The 22,795-nt window shown below is 38.6% G+C and overlaps 1 protein-coding gene across 1 annotated transcript in view; it reads left to right on the forward strand.

Moving 5' to 3' along the window:
* The window catches only part of CRADD (CARD and death domain containing adaptor protein), a 169,136-nt gene that overhangs the window by 61,257 nt on the left and 85,084 nt on the right, over positions 1–22,795 (forward strand). The window lies entirely within an intron of this gene.

The raw sequence follows: 22,795 nt of genomic DNA on the forward strand, positions 1-22,795 counted from the left end.
CTATAGCCAAGGAAGGAATTTGTTAACCACAACTTTCTCTTTTATGAACGGACTGAAAAATCCCTTTGGTACAATATATTCATAGGCACGCTCCCTCTGTCTGATCCCAGAAAAACAAGCAACAGGAAGTACAGGAAAACATGCAGCTCCACTCAACACAGATAGAAAAAAGTGGCCAAAGGAAAAATGCGAGAACAACAAAGACTGTTCATTTGATTTCCAGGAATGGAAATTATTGGTAGGCTACTCTTTTCAAAATAAACTTTGATCTAGAGTTGACTGCCTTGTTAGTTACTCCCCTGGATGCTGAGGAGTGGCAGCTATCCTTGGGCTTTCAGGGTCGGTCTGTGTAGACGTATTGGGCTAACCCAGCCCCAAGAAAAGTGGAGAATAGTTGTCACTTGTCCATCTGGGCCCCAAGGTAAAAGCGGCACAAGGGTATGGGGAGGATGTTCAGTTGAAGAATGTAGAAAAGAGGATAGGGAAAAATGCAGAAATGTTGGCCAAAAAATTACAGTTAGAAGAAAACCATTACCTTACTAACCTGTGTATTATATTTATGTTCCCTGTGATTCCTTCCTTCTGTTCTTATCTCTTTCTTATGATTTCCTGATTTCCTTCCCTTTTGTCATCTCCTTTTTTTCCTCTCTTCTTTCCTCCTTTCCTCTCTCCTGATCCTCTTTTCTTTTACCCTTCTTTTTTGAGCTTAATATGGTACTGTGGTGGAAACAAAGATGATTTTTTTTTAAAGATTTTATTTATTTATTTGAGAGAAAGAATGAGAGAGAGAGAGCACATGAGAGAGGGGAGGGTCGGAGGGAGAAGCAGACTCCCTGCTGAGCAGGGAGCCCGATGTGGGACTCGATCCCGGGACTCCAGGATCATGACCTGAGCCGAAGGCAGTCGCTTAACCAACTGAGCCACCCAGGCGCCCCGAAACAAAGATGATTAAGAACAAATCTAGCTTGGTCGATGACAAATTCACACACAAATAACTGTAATTCAAGGTACTCCATGAGAATAGGACTACTAGAGAGATAGAAGACAAAGTTCTGTGGTGGGTCTGAGAAAAATGACTTCATCTACCTGTGGAGGCTAATAATTAGACATGATTTTTTTTGCATTCATTTATTCATTCACACACACACACACACACACACACACACACACACACACACACACACACACACACACCGGCTATATACCAGGCATTCTGCCAGGGACTGAGGGGACAATGTAATAGTGGTGACAAGGCAGGTGTAGTCACCACCTCCTCAGGGCTTCTGTGCTAATGGAGAGAGAGGAAAGGTTGTGAAAAGGGCCATGAAGGGAACAAATACTCTGCAGTGGCAGCAAAAGGGGAAGCTGTCTTCCTAGGGTAGGCTGGGAAGGCTTCTTGAGGAGGGCTATTTCAGGAGACATCTGAAGGATGAGAGGAAGCCAGTCTTGGAGAGTGCCAAGAGAACAGTGTCCTGGTCAGAGGGAGAAGTAAATATAAAGGGGAAAGTGCCCTGAGGGGGAGAGTGGGCCACGCTGCATAACTGGCAGGAGTCAGGATGGCTGGGGCGAGCAAGATAGGAGTGTCTAAGATGTGATCCAAGAGGGAGGTGGGCCTGGAGCCATAAGGAGTTGGGGTTGGAGGTGCAGTGGGAAGCCACTGAACGGGAGTACTTGGTGGGATTTTATGTTTTAAAGCTCAATCTGTTTGATGTATGGAGAGTATATTTTAGGGGGCCAGAGTGAAAGCATGGAAATCACAATAAAATCTATACTACAGGGGAAAGAATGGAGTATTGAGGAGTTTGGTGATTAAGAAATGTGTTATAAACATGATAATATTATTATCTGGACTTTTAAGAATGGTTGGAGTTTTAACAAATGGAGATTTGGAGAGAAGGGAATTTCCAGAGCCAGAGAAAGGATGATGAAGGTATGGAGGATGAGAGGCATGAAGAGTCTGGAAAAGGGTCAACCTACTTAGTATGACTAGAGGAGAGAGTGTAGGTAAGGGCAGGAAAGTGGACCTTTCTACCTTGTAATAGAAGGTCTTCAATACCAGGCCACAGTTTTAGGAGTTTGGCTAATATACCTAGAAGATTAATTGTTTATTTTATTTAGGTGTTATTCATTCACTCTAAGAAATCTTCCTAATTCTTGTTTTTGTTTTGTAGAAAAATTAGCCAGATTAGCAGTTCTTATTGTCTGCTTTTGGAACATAAGATGTCTGAGCTGTTAGGCTCTTTATATACTTTGCCCTACCCCATTGTTCCTGGCATTGAATATTTCACCACTCACAGTGTATCACCCCAGAGCCCAGATATAGGACTGTGGCTCCTCTATAGGAACTCACATTCGAGGGTCTATGTCTTTGGTGGTTTGTTTGCTTATTCATTAATTCAACAGGCATTCATTGAGCACCTACACTGTTGTAGGTACTGTTTATCTTGGGTGAGTATGAGGGGCTCCCTACTTTCCATGTGACTTGCTCTTTTCTACTAGTTTCTTACTGATGATGTAGGGATACCATGCACTGTGATAGGCAGCGTTCACCAAGGTTGGGAAGGCCTCCTCGAGGAAGTGACATTTGAGCTGATAGCCAAGTGATGATCAAGGGGAAGATGGGTCCCAACAGATAGGCCTGCAGTGCACATGCTGTAAGGCTGAGCTGGGCACGTGAGAGAGGGGGAGAAGGCTGCTGTGTTTGGGGTTCAGGGAACAAGGCGAGAAGTGTGGGGAGATGAGACTGGACAGGTCAGTAGGGTCTTAGCTCTGCCTGCACATTTGCAGTGCCCCAGCTGGCTCAGGCCACACCCTAGAATCTATGTGGGGGATTCAGGCATCAACATTTTTATAAAGCTCTCTGGGCAACTGTAATGTGAATTTGGATTTATTCTGATTGTACTGGGAAGCGTTTGGAGGAGAGTGAGAACATCAGATTGTCATTCTTTCTTTCTTTCTTTCTTTCTTTCTTTCTTTCTTTCTTTCTTTCTTTCTTTCTTTCTTTTCTTTCTTTCTTTCTTTCTTTCTTTCTTTCTTTCTTTCTTTCTTTCTTTCTTTCTTTCTTTCTTTCTTTCTTTCTTTCTTTCTTTCTTTCTTTCTTTCTTTCTTTCTTTCTTTCTTTCTTTCTTTCTTTCTTTCTTTCTTCCTTCCTTCCTTCCTTCCTTCCTTCCTTCCTTTCTTCCTTTCTTTTCTTCCTTTTCTTCCTTTTCTTCCTTTCTTCCTTTCTTCCTTTCTTTTCTTTCTTTTCTTTTCTTTCTTTCTTTCTTTCTTTCTTTCTTTCTTTCTTTCTTTCTTTCTTTCTTTCTTTCTTTCTTTCTTCCTTCCTTCCTTCCTTCCTTCCTTCCTTCCTTCCTTCCTTTCCTTTCCTTTCCTTTCTTTCCTTTCTTTCCTTTCTTTCCTTTCTTTTCTTTCTTTTCTTTCTTTTCTTTCTTTCTTTTCTTTCTTTCAGATTTTATTTATTTGACAGAGAGCCACAGCGAGAGAGGGAACACAAGCAGGGGGAGGGAGAGGGAGAAGCAGGCCTCCCCACAGAGCAGGGAGCCCGATGTGGGGCTCCATCCCAGGACCCCGAGATCATGACCTGAGCCGAAGGCAGACGCTTAACAACTGAGCCACCCAGGTGCCCCCAGATTGTCGTTCTTTAAAAGATCACTTTGAGACTATGTATAGTGTGAAGGGAGGAAAAAGGTAAAGGGTGTCAACAGGAGGACGAGTTAGGAGGCTTTAGTCATGTTTTAGGTAAGAGATGGCTTGAACTAAGGTGGCATTGGAGGCCACTCTGAGAAGTGGTTACTTTTAGGAAGTGGGGAGTGGGGCTAAGAGAGAAGTCAAGGATGACTCCTAGTTTGGGGGCCTGAAAACTTGGATTGGTGGAGTGGCTGTTGGTTGGGTTAAGGAGAGTGAAGGAAAGGCAGGTTTGGTGGGGCAGGGGGTGGGAAGGGGAGTCGGTTGGCCTGGATTGTCATCCTTTCCCTTTGTCCTCTGGCAACTCAGACTGCTCCTCTAAGACACAGCTGATCTGACTTCCTACAACTCTTTAAGTTCGTACGCCCGTTACAGCACTATTAGGGTGGTTGCCTCGTCTGGACTCGTATGTTTTCAGCAAAATTCACTATGTGACCAAATTGGTCTTATGAGCACTAGTTCCATTTTGTCACAAATAGAGGGAAAATTCTCAATAATTTCCCCAATTTTATTTCTCTGTTGCTTAGTATGTTTTGGGCCCTGATGGATTTCTCGCTGATTTTCAGAAAAATTCTGTCATGCTTTCATATAAAGGAGGGGCAGATGAATACTGTGAATTCAAAAAATTGTGGTATCTTCTTGGAGAATGAGCTTTGCTTTCCTGCCATCTTCTGTGTTTTTGCTTCTTTCTAACATTAAAACAACCACTACTCTACTGCAATAAAAACCTAAAACAAAGATCCAACTCAGCAGAAAGTAAAAGCCCAATAAGCTTTAATAAATTTGAAAAGATTACTAATTTGAAACCTTTTTTTAAGCTCAAGAAATGATTCATTGTCTTTTTTTCCCCCCCTAAAGATTTATTTATTTATTTTAGAGGAGGGTGGGGGGGGGGGGAGAGAGAGTGTAAACTGGAGAGGGGGGTGGGGCAGAGGGAGAGCGAGAGAGAATCTCAAGCAGACTCTGTGCTGAGTGTGGAGGCCAACCATGGGGTTCCATCTCACAACTGTGAGATCATGACCTGAGCTGAAACCAAGAGTTGGATGCTTAACTGACTGTGCCACCCAGACGCCCCACCCCCTGGATTCATTGTCTTTGAAGTGATAGTCTGCCTCTTCTGGGTTCCATCATGATGTATTCTGAATAAAGATAACCTGAAGATGGTGTGATCAGTAGTAACTACTACTCTGGGTTATGTTAGGCAAGTGATTAATTAGTAAATATTTATTGCCATCATTTCTGGGGTGAGACTGAGAGCAATAAAGAAGCAGAAGGCTTGTTCCTTGCTTTTAAGGGATTTGCATTCTATTGGAGAAATATGCCTGACTGACTTAATGACTTTCTTCCTTCCTCCCTCCCTCCCTTCCTTCCGGGCTTTCCTTTCTTTTTCCCTTCCCTTCCCTCTTTCCTTTCTTCCTTCCCCCACAGCAGCCAATGAGGTGAGAATCTGTGGCTCTCCTATTTTGGAGTTTGCACTCAGTGATTCCGGAATGATGTATCTGGGCATGGGTGAAGACCTATGCAGATTTCCATTCAGTTATCTTTTTCATTTCATTTCATTTCATTTCATTTCATTTTTCATTTCATTTTTCATTTCATTTTTCATTTCATTTCATTTCATTTCATTTCTCATTTCATTTCATTTCATTTTTCATTTCATTTTTCATTTCATTTTTCATTTCACTTCACTTCACTTCACCTCACCTCACCTCACCTCACCTCACCTCATTTCTCATCTCACCTCACCTCACCTCATTTCTCATCTCATCTCACCTCACCTCATCTCATTTCTCATCTCATCTCATCTCACCTCATCTCATTTCTCATCTCATTTCTCATCTCATTTCTCATCTCATTTCTCATTTCATTTCTCATTTCATTTCATTTCATTTTTCATTTCATTTCATTTCATTTTTCATTTCATTTTTCATTTCATTTCATTTCATTTCATTTCATTTTTCATTTCATTTTTCATTTCATTTTTCATTTCATTTCATTTTTCATTTCATTTCATTTCATTTCATTTCATTTTTCATTTCATTTTTCATTTCATTTCATTTTTCATTTCATTTTTCATTTCATTTTTCATTTCATTTTTCATTTCATTTCATTTTTCATTTCATTTCATTTCATTTCATTTTTCATTTCATTTTTCATTTCATTTTTCATTTCATTTCATTTTTCATTTCATTTTTCATTTCATTTTTCATTTCATTTTTCATTTCATTTCACCTCACCTCACCTCACCTCACCTCACCTCATTTCTCATCTCACCTCACCTCACCTCACCTCATTTCTCATCTCACCTCACCTCACCTCACCTCATTTCTCATCTCACCTCACCTCACCTCATCTCATTTCTCATCTCATTTCTCATCTCATTTCTCATCTCATTTCTCATCTCATTTCATTTCATTTCATTTCATTTCATTTTTCATTTCATTTTTCATTTCATTTCATTTCATTTTTCATTTCATTTTTCATTTCATTTCATTTCATTTCATTTTTCATTTCATTTTTCATTTCATTTTTCATTTCATTTCATTTTTCATTTCATTTCATTTCATTTCATTTTTCATTTCATTTTTCATTTCATTTCATTTCATTTCATTTCATTTTTCATTTCATTTTTCATTTCATTTTTCATTTCATTTCATTTTTCATTTCATTTCATTTCATTTCATTTTTCATTTCATTTTTCATTTCATTTTTCATTTCATTTCATTTCATTTCATTTTTCATTTCATTTTTCATTTCATTTTTCATTTCATTTCACCTCACCTCACCTCACCTCACCTCACCTCACCTCATTTCTCATCTCACCTCACCTCACCTCACCTCATTTCTCATCTCACCTCACCTCACCTCACCTCATTTCTCATCTCACCTCACCTCACCTCATCTCATTTCTCATCTCATTTCTCATCTCATTTCTCATCTCATTTCTCATCTCATTTCATTTCATTTCATTTCATTTCATTTTTCATTTCATTTTTCATTTCATTTCATTTCATTTTTCATTTCATTTTTCATTTCATTTCATTTCATTTCATTTTTCATTTCATTTTTCATTTCATTTTTCATTTCATTTTTCATTTCATTTCATTTCATTTCATTTCATTTCAATAAGTGTAACTCTTTAATCCCCATCACTGGGGCGCCTGGGTGGCTCAGTTGGTTAAGCAGCTGCCTTCTGCTCAGGTCATGATCCTAGGGTCCTTGGATTGAGTCCTGCATCAGGCTCCTTGCTCAGTGGGGAGCCTGCTTCTCCCTCTCCCACTCCCCCTGCTTGTGTTCCCTCTCTCGCTGTCTTTCTCTCTCTGTCAAATAAATAAAAACTAAAAAAAAAAAAATTTAATTAAAAAAATCTTTAAAAAAAAAGGTAAAGGAGATTTACTGAAACCAAAGTGAGGTGCAATGTAATGTGGCAGTGTAATGTGGGAAGCCCCACGTTGGGCTCCCCGCTTAGTGGGGAGCCTGCTTCTCCCTTTTCACCCCACTCATGTTCTCTGTCACTATTTCTGTCTCTCTCAAATAAATAAATAAAATCTTAAAAAAAAAAGTAATCCCCATCACCTATTCACCCATCCTCCAACCCCCTCCCCTCTGGTAACCATCAGTTTGTTCTCTATAGTTAAGAGTCTGTTTTATGGTTTTTTTCTCTTTTTTTTCCTTTGCTGGTTTGTTTTGTTTATTAAATTCCACATATGAGTGAGATCGTATGGCATTTGTCTTTTTCTGACTGATGTATTTCATTTAGCATTGTACTATCTAGCTCTATCTGTGTTGTTGCAAATGGCAAGATTTCATTCTTTTTTAATGGCTGAATAATATTCCTGTGTGTGTGTGTGTGTGTGTGTGTGTGTGTGTGTGTGTGTGTGTGTGTGTGTGATAGAATGAATAGAGAAGATGTTCATCCATTCTGTCACATCTTGAGGAACCTCCATACTGTTTTCCATAGTGGCTGTACAAGTTTGCGTTGCCATCAACAGTGTACTTTTTCTTAACATCCTCCTTTTTCTCCACATCCTCACCAACACCTGTTGTTTCTTGTGTTGTTGATTTTAGCTACTCTGACAGGTATGAAGTGACATCTCATTATAGTTTTGATTTGCATTTCTCTGTTGATGAGGGTTGTTGAACATCTTTTCATGTGTCTGTTAGCCATCTGTATGTCTTCTTTGGAGAAATGTCTGTTGATGTCTTTTGCCCATTTTTAAATTGAATTATTTGTTTTTTGGGTACTGAGTTATATCAGTTCTTCATATATTTTGGATTCTAACCCTTTATTGGATATGTCATTTGCAAATATCTTCTCCCATTCGGTAGGTTGCTTTGTAGTTTTGTTGATTGTTTCCTTTGCTGTTCAGAAACTTTTTATGTTGATGTAGTCCCAATACTTCATTTTTACATTTATCTCCCTTGCCTCAGGAGACATATCTTTTTTTAAAAAATATTTTATTTATTTGTGAGAGAGAGAGCACGAGAGGGGGGAGGGTCAGAGGGAGAAGCAGACTCCGTGCTGAGCAGGGAGCCTGATGTGGGACTCGATCCTGGGACTCTAGGATCATGACCTGAGCCGAAGCCAGTCACTTAACCAACTGAGCCACCCAGGCGCCCCCTCAGGAGACATATCTTAGAAAAATGTTGTTATGGCCAATGTCAGAGAAATTAGTGCCTATTTCTCTTTAAGGATTTTTTTGGTTTCAAGTCTCATATTTAGGCCTTTAACCCATTTTGAGTTTATTTTTGTATATGGTGAAAGAAAGTGGTCCAGTTTCATTCTTTTGTATGTGGCTGTCCAGTTTTCCCAACACCATTTGTTGAAAAGACTTTTTTTTTTCATTGTATTTTTATTCCTCCTTTGTTGAAGATTAATTGACCATATAATTGTGGGTTTGTTTCTGGGTTTTCTGTTCTATTGTATTGATCTATGCGTCTATTTTTATGCCAGTACCATACTGTTTTAATTATTACCACCTTGTGATGTAACTTGAAATTTGGAATTGTGATACCTCCAGTTTGGGTTTTCTTTTTTAAGATTGCTTTGGCTATTTGAGGCCTTTTGTGGTTCCACATAAATGTTAGGATTGTTTGTTCTAGTTCTATGAAAAACGCTGTTGGTATTTTGATAGGGGTTGCATTAAAACTGTAGATTGCTTTGGGTAGTATAGACATTTTAAGAATATTTGTTCTAACTCATGAGCATGGAATGTCTTTCCATTTCTTTGTATCATCTTGAATTTCTTTCATCAGTGTTTTATATGAGAACTATAGTCCTCATAGTACAGGCCTTTACCTAAAATATAGATATTTTATTGTTTTTGATACAGTTGCAAATGGGATTGTTTTCTTCATTTTACTTTCTGCTTCTTCATTATTAGTGTATAGGAATGCCACAGATTTCTGTACATTGATTTTGCATCCTGAGATTTTACTGAATTCATTTATCAGTTTCAGTAGTTTTTTGGTGGAGTCTTTAGGGTTTTCTATGTATAGTATCATATCATCTACAAATAGTGAGCATTTTACTTCTTCCTTACCAGTTTGGATGCCTTCTATTTCTTTATGTTGTTTAATTGCTCTGGCTAGGACTTCTAGTACTATGTTGTATAAAAGTGGTGAGAGTGGACATTCTTGCCTTGTTCCTGACCTTAGGGGAAAAGCTCTCAATTTTTCACCACTGAGTATGATGTTTATGCCTGACTTTCTTGAACCGGGTACAACTATATATGAGACGTAATTGGGAGCTAAATTATGGAAATGATAACAGTGGACATTCACAGAAAGGGAAGGTCAGCCGGGAAGAGCCATGAGGTCAAGAAGGGCCTTATGGGCCATATGGCTTGGCTCTCAAATGTTTGGTTGAATCAAGGTGGAAGTTGAACTGGACCTTAAATGATACATAGAACTTTATTTAATGTTGTATTAATATTTAACACTTATTTTGAACTGTCAACAGGTACAAAAGCTATACATGCTGAAGGTCTCCTTCCTACTCCTTTCCCCAGTCCCTCAGTCCCCTATCCAGAGGCAGTGCTCAGCAGTCTCTTCCAGTTATCATGTAATACTTTCCCACATATAAATAGCATTTATTATTTGAATTGATGAAATAGTTTTGTTTTTTAAACGTATCCCTTCCCAAGTGCCAAAATAGTAAAGAATATGTACTCTAAAACAAAACAAAACAGAAGGAATCCAACAAATCATTTTCCTGTTGGGAGGCCCCAGCTGTGCTGGTCTAATTTATTGGTGGTGAGCAACACATGAGTGAGATTTGCTGCCCTGTGATATTTGCTTCCATACCCACTGGAATATCGGTAGCTGGAAAGTAAGCAATTGTGAACCCTCAGCTGCTTGGAGAATGATGATAGTATTGTCTTGAATGCTGTTCTGTACTTGAACTTCATGATTATTTTCTCCAGTCTGCACCACAACTCCACCAAGTGGGCCTTTTCCTTCTTTTACAGGTGAGGAAGTTGAGACTCAGGCCACACTGCAAGTAGGAGGTACAGTCAGGGTCTGAGCTGACTTGAGCTGGAGTCACTGCTGGCCTACTTTATTCTGTGGCTCTAAGTTCTGAGACATTGATGTGAACTTGTGATGACCCAAGAGAAAGAAAATGAGCAGAACTTTTGTTCCTCTCTATTAAAAAAAATCTGCTAACAGGAAAAGGTCAAATTCACAGCTCTGTTACAGGGGACTGTGAGTCAAGGCAGTGTGTGTGTGTGTGTGTGTGTGTGTGTGTGTGTGTAATATGGACAAACCTCCTCTCTCATTTTGAGTTTTTGAACCTGGGATGATGAGAGTCTCCTGAATAACAAATATATACTTCTTCTAATTCTAATTAGCCTTTTGGATTCAAGTTTAGAAATTCTTTGTTTTTTCCTTTTGTCCAGCATCTCCCTTGACAAAAGATTGTTGGCCACTTTTAAAGGCAAAAAAACAAAATTGGGAGGACAGTCGTCTTCTTGCTTTTTTGCACAGGCACCATTTTTATTAGCGTGCGTATGTGTTGCTGTGGTCCCAGGCTGCCTGCGCGATGTCAAGGCTCTGTGACAGCAGGTGACACCAGGCTCTGGCGATTGCAGCATCTCAGCAGTGATGATGAATTGGTGTGTGTCCAGGGTGGGTGGATTTTACCACCCGGGGCTGGAGAGACAGCTCCCAGGTGGCAGGTATTTGACAGGCTATTTTTATTTGTTTGGGGGAAGCTGAGTAGGTCTAGTTAGAGAACATGGACTCTGAGTCTGAATCCTTGATCTTCCACTTACTAGTCATGGGACCTTGGGCAAGTTATACCCGCACAATGAAGAATAGACCAGAATGGCTACCTCACAACTTTAAATGAATTAAATGAGTATAAATAAAACACTTAGAACCATGTTTAAACCAAAGGAAGCATACCCTTGGCTACTGTTAACTGTTTTGTCAGTCCCACCCCATTTTCTAATCTCTCTTCCTCCGTTCTTCGTGCCTGGAATATGAATGCAGCCTCCATGGCTTCCTACGGGACCTCAAGGGAGAGGCCTGAAGAGCAGCAGACTCACTGGCTCTGAAAGCATTGAGATGTTCACTAGTTTCTCTTGCTTACTTGTGCCCTTGCTAAATGAGAGAAATAAGCCTTATTTCTTTTGGTTGCTCTGTTATTTCTACAGCTCAGAAGGAGAGAGAAAATATGACCCTTTCAGGGTGTTTTAAGAAGTTCAGTATGGTTAGCAGGCAGAGTGGGAGGGGCCCGTGAGTGTTGAGAGATGACACCAGAGGCATTTTGCATGGCTTAGATTTTGAAGGGTTTTATAAACCATATTACGGATTTAGGATTTTTTTTCCTGGTGAGTTATTTTAATCAAGGAATCAGACATGATCCGGTTTTTGGCTTCGGAAAAATCACTCTGGCCACTCTGTGAACAATGAATTGGAAATGACAAGACTGGAAGCAGGGAGACCTGTTTGAAGGCTATTACAGTAACCCCAGGGAGTGGTGATCATGGCAGTGGGGATGGAGGGAAGTGACAGAATTCTAGAAATGTTCGGGTTAGAAAAGAGGGAGAAGAAGGACTCAAGTAACTTGGGAATTTCTGGTTTGTGTGACGGGTTGGATGGTGGTGTTCTTCGATGACAAATGACATACAGAGTTCGTGCTTCTTAGTCTTTGCTTTATCAATGGATTTTAATAAAATAAAGTCATCTCAGAGTTTCAGTTACCACATTTCTTCATGCTCCTTCTGTATCCGCCTCCTCTTTCTTTTCTTTCTTTTTAATTTTTCATGGAGGGAGGGTTTGAGTTCTTGCTCAAGAAATTCACCTTCATTCTAGGAGAGCGTCTGTGGTATCCTTAGAACAATTTTCTTCCTAATTGTAGAATTATTTGTGATATTTGGTAAATACTATTTTTTGGCTACAGGGAAGATCATTAGTATATACAAACTCCTTTTATCTCAATTTTTTGATGTAATTTTATGTGCAAGGAAATTATCTTTATGGAATTCTTTATGTGAATGTAGTAAAGAGGATAAATACCTCATATAAACGAAAGGCATCCATCCAATTTTGAATTGTTTGGGAAAGAAATCCCCATGGACAAATGAACATAAGGGATCAATAAATTTTTCTGATACAGAAATTCAGAAATTGAGGTATGGCTGAATGGACATTTTAAACTTTGAGCATGGTTGTAAGTTAGAAATGTAAGATGTAGTCTAGGTCCAATCTAGAGAATGAAAAGGCTTAATATTTTTGAAATTGTTAATGATTAGATTGTGAGCTTGATATGCTTGAAGGTAAACATCATTTTAGTGCCAACTGCCTGCTTCTCAAGAAGTAAAGGGCTTTTTGAACAGTTATTCAGAGAGAGGTCAAGAGGGAATTACTGGTTTTCTTGTTTGTTTTTAATGAAGGTTTAAAGTAATAATGATGATGATGATGTCTTATATTTGTATAGCACTTTCCAGTTTACACTGCTCTTTAAAATGCATGATCCATTTCACCTTTGGTGAAGTAGGCAGGGCAAATTTCTCCACTTTAGAGATGAGGAAACTGAGATCCAAGGTTTACCTCAGGTCATTTGATTCCTGGAGCAGTACTTTTTCCAGTAAACACCAGTATTCAATGGTATCCACGGTGCAGCTGTGTGGTAAAGGCGAGCCTCTTTAGGGAGGGTGAGGGAATGAATGGTCTCCTGGGTGTACTTTCCCTGATTGCCTTAGAAATTTGCAATATAAAAAGCACAGCGCCAATCGCGCACAGGAATGGAAACAAAAAAGATGTTGGCTAAGCCTGATTGGCTATTTCTTACTTTTTCCCCCCAGTAAAATTTATCTGTTTTTTGTTCTCATCTTTCTCTCGCATTCTTTATGAATAACATTAAGCAGTGCTGTAGATTTAAGGGGAAAAAAAATATGTGCAAATTACTTAACATGGAGAATGTTTTATTTATTAACCTCTTTTCTGCAAATTAATGAAACACTACTCTATATGATTTTAGCTGAATATCTTGGTCCAGATTGAGGAACTCTAACCAGTAATCTTTGGGGTCATAGTTTGAGAACCACTAATAAACGTTTTGAAAGTGATTAAAATGGACATTCCTTGAAAAGGTAGTTTACTACCTTCTGAGGAACAGTTGTATAGCTTTTTAAATTATTCATGTTTGAAAGAGTAGCATTATAAAGAAACATAATTTTTGAGAGGTAGCTAGTAAATATCTGATGGCTAGTAAATATCAGTGCCTGCCTGTTGCTCTTGATACCCTCATCCTCTGACAGCTTAAATGGGCCAAGTTACTAAATCTCCGCTTATTTTTGAGACTCACCCTAAGCCTTCCTTAGTGAATCTGAAGATTCTGGGGCCACGCTTAGTGGATAGACGGTTCCCATGCTGTGTCTTCTCCTTTCCCTGCTCCCCCCACCCCCATTACAATGTCTTTTGCTACACATAATTTAGCCAAAAACGTTCAGTCTTTTAGTGGGGATGTGATAAGGGAATACTCAGTGTAATTCAAGGTCCTGCTTTTTCTGATTGAAACAAAGGCTAAAAGACTCCAGTTGTCACCTGTCACAATATACTTTTTTTGGAGTTGTCCATTGGGCTATTATCATCTGATTTGAATGGTCACCTGCCTCTGGTCTCTCTGAGACTTTTGTCTGACTTTGTTTTGCTGTCCTGCATTCCCTTTATTGAATTGCGAGGCTCCTAATGCTTCTTTCTAATTCTCCTCTACTTTTGGTCAAGGTTAAAACTAACTCTAAAATGTAACTGATGCTGATGAAGGTGGTCCTGTGTCATTCTTTTTTAGGTATTCCCCTGTTCTGAGAAGATGGATATTTTAAGTGTAAATGGCATCAACTATCCTTTTCTGAGTAGTAGAAAGTCAAACCTAGAATGAATATAAGCTCCACAAGGGCAGTGAACTTATTTTATTTATCTCTGTCTTCCCGGGGCCTAGGACAGTGCCTGGAACGTTGTAGAGGAAGACTGGCTGGTTAAAGGAATGAAACTTTCCTGTGGGGACTCCCTGGAGACAGCTGGCTCAATTTAGAGATCTGTGCATTAGGTCTTGTGGTTGCAAGTGACAGAAACAGAATGCACTTGGTCCATTTCCATGATTCTCTTCTCACTTGTACCCAACCAGAGACAAGGTCCTTGTTCTTTCTGTAGTTCTAGGCAGAAAGCCCATTGCCTGTGCTCTCTAAAATATTAAATCTCACATTCACAAAGAATCTGGTTTCTTTGGGTTTATCTATATGTTCCAAGCTCCAGCCATATGTAAAAGGTCTCAACAAATTTATTTGTGGTTCCTTCATATCCTTTCCCTTCTAGAGATCAGGTGAAATGTTAAACTCTTGGTTTCTATTCTTCACTTCCTGTAAGCCTTAACTGGAGCCCCTTCTTACATAAGCAGCCTTCTCTAATTAACCTCATTTCCCTTAGATCCCTCATTATACCTACCTCACTTTGTGTTTCCTCAGCATGTTGCCAGTAGGTTGTGCTGTTTTGTCTTGCATCTGTTTTGTTAGATTATGTATATGTTTCTTCTGTCTGCCCCCCTTTCATTAAAAAAAAAACAAAACATTTATTCCACAACATATATACAATAGTCTCAATGTAACAATACTGACACTACCACCGATAAAGTGATTACTGAGAACAACCTGAGATTTATTTTTTCAATTCTATTTTCTTTCTTTTGTGTGTGTATGAAAACACTTAAGTTCTACCCTCTTAGCAAATCAAATTTCAATTATACAATACAGGATTATCAACTATAGTCATCATGTTACACATTAGATCCTCAGATCTCACTCATCTTAAAACTGAGTTTCTACCCTTTTACCACTCTCTTCTCTTTTCTCTCATTCTACAGTCCCTGGCAACCACTATTCTACTTTTTTATTTGAGTTTTACTTTTAGCTCTTCACCTTTAAGTATGTTATTGGCTGTGGGCTTGTCATATATGAGGATGGACATTCCTTCTGTACCCATTTTTAAGAGAGTTTTTATCATGAAAAGATGTTGAATTTTGTCAGATGCTTTTTCTGTATCTATTGAAAGGAAAACATAATTTTTATCCTTCATTTCATTAATGTGTATCACATTTATAGATTTGCAAGTATTGAACCATCCTTGCATCCCAGGAATAAATCCCACTTGATCATGTTGTATGATCCTTTTAATGTACTGTTGAATTCAGTTTGTTAATGTTTTGTCGGGGCTTTTTTGTTTTGTTTTGTCTTGTTTTTTTAACATCTATATTAATCAGGGATATTGGCCTGTAATTGTCTTTTCTTGCGGTGTTCTTGTCTGTCTTTGGTATCAGGGTAATACTTGCCTCATAAAATGAATTTGGAAGTGGTCCCTCCTTCTCTGTTTTTGGGAAGAGTTTTAGAAGGGCTGGCATTAATTATTCTTTTAATGTTTGGTAGAATTCACTAGTGAAACCATCTGCTCCTGGATTTTTCTTTGTTGGAGGTTTTTGATTACTGATTCAGTCCCCTTACTAGTACTTGGTCTGTTTGGTTTTTCTCTTTTTTCATCATTCAGTCTTGGTTGTATGTTTCTAGGAATATATTCATTTCTTTTAGGTAATCTAATTTGTTGGCATTATAACTGTTCATAGTAGTTTCTTATGATCCTTAATGTTTTTATGTTATCAGTTGTAATGTCTCCTCTTTCATTTCTGGTTTTATTCATTTGAGTCATTCTCTCTTTTTTCTTAATCTAGTTAAAAGTTTGTCAATTTTGTTTATCTTGTCAAGCATCAGCTCTTAGTTTCATTGATTTTTTTTCTCTTGTCTTTTCAGTCTCTATTTCATTTATTTCTGCTCTGATCTTTGTTATTTTTTGACTTCTCCTTTGACCCATTGGTGGTTCAGGAGCACTTTGTTTAGTCTCCACATATTTGTGAATTGTTTCATTTTCTTCTTATAATGATTTATAATTTTAGTCCATTGTGATCAGAAAAAATGGTTGATATGGTTTCAGTCTTCTTAATTTATTAAGACTTGTTTTGTAGCCTAACATATGATATATCCTGGGGAATGTTCCATGTGTGCTTGAGAAGAATGAGTATTCTGCTCCTTTGGATGGAATGTTCTTTATATGTCTGTTAGATCTATCTGGTCTAACGTGTAATTTTAAGTTCAATGTTTCTATATTGATTTTTTTGTCTGGATGATTTATCCTTTGTTGAAAGTGGGGGTATTGAAGACCCTTACTGTTATTGTATTGCTGCCTGCATCTCTCTTCAGATATGTTAATATTTGCTTTATATATTTAGGTACTCTTACATTGAATGAATAACTGTTTATAATTGTTATATTCTCTTGATGAATTGATCCTTTTATTATTATATGATGTACGGTTTTATCTCTTGTTACAATTTTTTAAAAAGATTTTATTTTTAAGTAATCTCTACGCCCAACATGGGGCTTGAACTCACAACCCTGAGATCAAGAGTTGCATGCTGTACCTATGGAGCCAGCCAGGTGCACCTCTTGTTACAATTTTTAACTTAAAGTCTATTTTGTCCGATATAATTATAGCTAGCTCCTGTTTTCTTTTGGTTTCCATTTTCATGGAATATTTCTTCCTATCCTTTCACATTTAGTCTATGTGTATCCTTAAAGCTAAAGTAAATCTTTTATGGGCAGCATATGGTTGAATCTTGTTTTTAATCCATTTAGTGTCTTTTGATTGGATAATTTAGTCCACTTACTTTTAAAGGAGTTATTGTTAAGTATGGACTTACTATTGCCATTTTGTTCATTGTTTTCTAGCTGTTTTGTAGTTTCTTTTCTTTTGTCCTGGTTTCTTCCTTTGTGATGTGATGATTTTCTGTAGTGGTATGCTTAGATTCCTTTCTCTTTATTTTTTGTGTATCTGCTCTAGGCTTTTGCTTTGTGGTTACCATGAGATTTATATAAAATATGTTTATAACAGTCTATTTTAAGATGGTAACAATTTAAATGCATATGGAAGCTCTACATTTTTACATTCCCTTTTCCCCCACATTATATTTTTGATATCATATTTTACATCCTTTTGTATTGTGTATTCATCAACAAATTATTGTACTTATAGATACTTTAATATGTTTGTCTTTTAACCTTTATACTAGAGTTGTAATTTACCCACCACCATTACACCATTGGAGTATTCTGAATTTAACTATATGTTTACCTTTACCAGAGAGTTTTATACTTTATATTTTCCTGTTACTAATTGGTATGCTTTCATTTCAGCTTGAAGAACTCCCTTTAACATTTCTTGTAAGGCCATTCTAGGATGAACTCCTTCAGCTTTTGTTTGTTTAAAAAGCTCTTGATCTCTCCTTAAGTTAAGAAGGACAGCTTTGCTATATATTTTTAGTTGGTAGTTTTTCTCTTTCAGCTTGGAGTATATCATTTCACACCTTTCTGGCCTGCGAGTTTCTTTTGAAAAATCTGCTAATGGTTTTATAGGGGTTCTTTTGTATGTAACGAGTTGCTTTTTTCTTGCTGTTTTTAAGTATCTCTCTTTGTCTTTAATTTTTGACAGTGTAAATATAATATCTCTGGGTCTTTTAGATTCATCTTATTTGGTATTTTTTGGGCTTCCTGACTTTGCATGTCTGTCTCTTTCCCCACATTAGGGAAGTTTTTAGCTGTTATTTCTTTGAATAAGTTTTCCCGCCCTTTCTTTCTCTCTTTTCCTGGGACTCCTATAATGCAAAAATTGGCCCACTTGATGGTGCCCCATAAGTTCCCTAATCTGTCTTCATTTTCTTCATTCTTTTTTCCCTTTTCCCATCTGATTGGATGAATTCTACTGCCCTGCCAAGTTTGCTGATCCTTTCTTCTGCTTGATTTAGTCTGCTGTTGAACTTTGCTATGGAATTTTTCAGTTCAATTATTATATTCTTCAGCTCTATGAATTCTGTTTGGTACTTTTTTATATTTTCTTTCTCTGTTGAAATTCTCACTGTGTGCCTTCATTGCTCTCCTGACCCCAGTGAGCATTTTTATGACCATTATTTTGAACTCTCTATCAGATAAATCACTTATTTCCATTTTATTAAGATTGGTTTCTGGAGATTTATCTTGTTCTTTTTTTTGGAACATATTGCCCTGTTTCTTCATTATCCTTGACTCTTTGTGTTGGTTTTAGGCATCAGGTAAAACAGCTACCTCTCCCCTTCTTGACAGACTGGTTTTATGTAGAAGATGAACCTTGTTAACCCGCCTAGCATGAGCTCCTGGTTGTCTCTCAAACTTGTGATTGTCCAAGCTGCCATCTTTGTTCTTGGTAGTTCCCAGTCACTGAGTGTGTGTAAATGTTAGGGGTTAGTTGGACAATTAGGTAGTCAGGGCCAGGATCCCCAACAAGAAAACAGATGAGACAAAACCTCACTAACATCCTGTTTTACAGCTTAGACAAGACCACAGTAGCATCCTGTCTAGCAACCTCTGCAGAAGTGACTTTTGCAAAACATCCTGAAACAAAACAGTTAACCATAAAACATTGGTCACTATCACAAGTTGAGGCAGTTGGTCTCCAGATGTCAGCCCAAAAGACCATCAACACATGAACAATAACCCAAGCCCTGATTGGCATACCATAGCAGCCAATCCACAGGGGTCCCACACTCAGGATGCTCAAGATAGTTCTGCAGAAGAGCTTATAAATATCCCTAGATTTGAACACCAAAACAGCAACCCTCTCGGATCCCCTCCCTCTCTGGGAGCTTTGTATTATTGCTCAATAAGCTTTGCCTTGCTGCCCACCACTCTTTGTCTGGTCTACCTCTTTATTCTTTATTCTCTTTACTCTTATTTATGAAGTGGCATGAGTAAGAATTGTGGGCACCAAGGGAATAGAAATCCTGTAACCTAAAGACCAATCAGTCTTAAAAGGGTTTGTGGGGGGGAGGATTGCAGTCAGCACCTGGTTGCAGGTTTATCTCAGGCAGCAGCTGGGAAAGTATATATATTCTAAGTATGTGTACTTTATGCCCCTTCCAGGGAGAAACTGAGTGAAAGGCCTTTTTGCCTGCTCCCTCTGCATTGAGCCTGGATATGTACCTCTGTGTGGTGGGTACACCTGCTCCTGTTTAAAACTGCTTCTCTATTTGCATAGTCCTATCAGACTCAGAAAGCAAGCCGCCTTGACTATCGAAACTATATGATCTGTGGGCTCATTCCTCAAGTCAGCCATAAAAGCTGGGGCACTAGATGTGCAGAGAAGCTCCTTCCATGGAAATACTAGTGAGTTTGTTTTTTTGTTGGGGTGAGCCAGAGGGAGGAGGAGGAAGTGCCCATGGACACTTTTGGGCTCCAGGGAGTTTTGCAGTTAGCCCCAGTAAGCATGCTAATTAGAAGCTGATCCTCAGGCAACAGCTCATGGAATGTGTAGTCAAACCCCTTCCAGTGAAAGCTAGGAGATGGCATTTTTGCCTGTTCTCTTTGTGTTGAGCCCTTGGGGGTATAGCCACAATGAGTGCCCCCGGGTGCCTGATGAGAACTGCTTCTTTGTTTGCTATAGTCCTGTGGGACTCAGGAATGTAGGCCCTGTTGGCTGTCAGAGCTAGGCAGTCTGGGGGCCTGTCTCAGGTGGCAGTCCCAAAAGCTGGGGTGCCAGACATGTGTTCCAGCTCCTTCTGGAGAGATGCAGGTGAACTGGTTTTATCAATGGAGTAGGCCATAGTGTGAAGGTAGGGGAAGTGCCCACCGGTTCCCCCAGGTTCTAGGGTGGATTGCAGCCAGCCCTAGATGCATGCCAAATTAAAATCAGCCCCTCAGGCAGCAGTTTGTAGAGTATGCACACAAATCCCTTCTAGGTAAAGACTAAGTGATGGATGTTCTTGCCTGATACCTCTGCACTGAACCCTTGGGGGATAGCCTTGGTGAGTGCTTCTGTGCTTTTAAGCTTGCTTCTTTGTTTGCTATGATGTTATGACGCTTATGGATGCAAGCCCCTTTGGCTTTCAGAGCAAGGTGTTTGGGAGCCTGTCCTCCGGGTGAGAGCCTTAAAAGTTGGGGCACTAGATATGTGGTCCAAACCCTTCACTCCTCAGGGAGAAGCTGGGAGTTGGAAGTTCCTTCTTGATTGTATGGCACAGTGTTGGGCGTGGGATTTATGGCAAGGTGTGTCTCAGCCTTTTCTACCTGTTTTAATGTAGGGATTTTCTCATTTGCCTGATTTGTAGGTGTCGCTCACCTAGTTTCTGGATTTTTCTCAGAAAGAATCATTCTGTGTAGCTGTATATTTGGTGTGTCTGTGGAAAGAGGGAAGTTCAGGAGCCTTCTCTGTTGCCGTCTTGCTCCCTTCCTCCTGATTTTGTTTTTTAAGGTAACATTTATTGAGGCTTACTGTGTGTAAGGTACTGTGCTTCAGCTTTAGATCCTCCATTATCACGATAATTCCCGTACCAGCTGTTTGCAGTAGGTGGTATGATTCCCATTTTACAGAAAGGAAACCGAGTTTTAAAGGGGAGGCATGCCCAAGGATATACAGCTAGCAAATGACAGAGCTGCAGTTTCAATGAATCTATTTGATTTAATGGCTCTAATCATCACATTTCACACTCGAGGAGGGCAGGGTTCACGGCATCTATTTTCCGCAACTCCCACCAGTTTTGTTAATGTGGTCCCATAACAAGCTTCTTATGACTTGAAAAAGATGTATCACTACAAGTCCTGTAAAGAAATACAAATACACAAGCAAATTTAATTAAACGTTACCAGAAACCTCTCCAATCGTGATAAACCGGTATTAACGTTTTGGAATATATAGGTATATTTCTTAGGCAAAGACTTAAGTATATATATTAGAAGGGCTCTTAAGGAGCGCCTGGGTGGCTTAGTCGTTAAGCATCTGCCTTCGGCTCAGGTCATGATCCCACGGTCCTGGGATTGAGCCCTACATCGGGCTCCCTGCTCAGTGGGGAGTCTGCTTCTCCCTCTCCCACTCCCCCTGCTTGTGTTCCCTCTCTCCCTGTGTCTCTCTCTGTCAAATAAATAAATAAAATCTTAAAAAAAAAAAAATGCTCTTAAGGCTAAATGCATTCTGCTAACAAACATCTCTTTAGTGTGCCCCAAATTGTGTGCTTACTAAGAGCCTTTTGTGTTTTTTCTTAGCCCTGTTTATACCAGTTGAACTTACTATTGCAATTATGTAATCTAAATATTACATAAACCAATGAAATATGAGTATAAAAATAGAGCAGTTTTCTCCACTAAAATTAGGTTGAATGCTTTAGCAAATTGTGATCTAGACTATCTCTGAAACAATTGCTCTGGAATTCATAGTGGGTGGAATAACTGTAAAAGATTTGAAAAGAAATGTTAAAAGTCATGAAGGATTCCATATTCGTATTGCTTCACAAGTGTATTTACATTTTTGTTCCACGTTAACAAAACTGAAACTGCAAATAGAGAAGATGGATTATGGATATGATTTATGCAGGAAAGATGATGTGGAATTCTAGTAAGCAAATACTCAAGTCCTTAGCGGTAAGTGAAAAAATGAGATGTTTTAGGCAGCAGGTGTTTTTTTGTTTTTATGAATCCTCACTTTCACTAGCTTTTGAAATCAAGCAATTAACTTCTAGTCCTAGATGTGTTAGATAAGAATGCTTCTATTCTATATATCTCAAAAGGAGAATTAGATACAATTTGCTAAGCTACTTTTTTCCATTTAATACATTATGGACATATTTCCAAGCCTATAAATACAGATTAAAATATTTTATGGCAGTGTACCATACGTTCAGGAAGGTGCACAGCTCCTAAGTGTACAGCTCAGTAAATGATCACAAAGCAAACACATCCATGTAACCCCCACCTAGGTCAAGCAACAGTTCTAGTACCCCAGGAGCCCTCCATAGCCTCCTCTTCCCCAGCAGAGGTAACTGCCATTGTGACTTCTAACACTGCAGTGACTGTTTTAAACTTTGTGTTAAAGAAGCATTTGCAGTTTTTTGGTTTTGACTTTTTTACTCCATTTTTGTTTGTGAGCTTCATCCATGTTTTTAACCTGTATTATTATTTGTTCATTTATTGTGGCTGTTGAATATTTTTTCATTGAAATGAAATGCCAAAACATTTACTTAACTCTGTTGTTGATAGTCTTGGGGTTTTTTCCAGTTTGGGGCTTTTATGAAAAACGTTGCTATGAACATTCTTGTACTTGGCTTTTGGTAGACATGAGAAGGTTTTAATTCTTGTTGTTTGTTTTTTCTTATGCTTAGGAATGGAGTTAGTGGGTCATAGGGTATGTTTGTGTTTAACTTTAGGGTATACTGCTAAAGTGGTTGCACCAGTTTATACCCCATGTATGTGAGTTTCTGTCGCTCCGTATCTTTGGCAACACTCAGTATTGTCAGTTGTATTGATTTCCTCCAATCTGATAGGTGTATGGTAGTATCTTGTGATTTTAGTTTGCATTTTCCTGATGACTAATGAGGTTGAACACTTTTTCATGTGTTTATTGCCATTTGGGTATCTTTGGTGGGGGTGGAAGAAGTTTAAAGTGCTTATTTAAGTCTCTTGCTCAGTTTTTTTCTATAGGATTGTCGGACTTTTTCTTATTTATTTGTACGTCATATATATATATATATATATATATATTTTAA

This window comes from Eumetopias jubatus, unplaced genomic scaffold (assembly GCF_037043125.1).
Source record: "Eumetopias jubatus isolate StellerSeaLion01/CBP00866 unplaced genomic scaffold, mEumJub1_p1.0 scaffold_8, whole genome shotgun sequence".
Classification (NCBI taxonomy): Eukaryota; Metazoa; Chordata; class Mammalia; order Carnivora; family Otariidae; genus Eumetopias; species Eumetopias jubatus.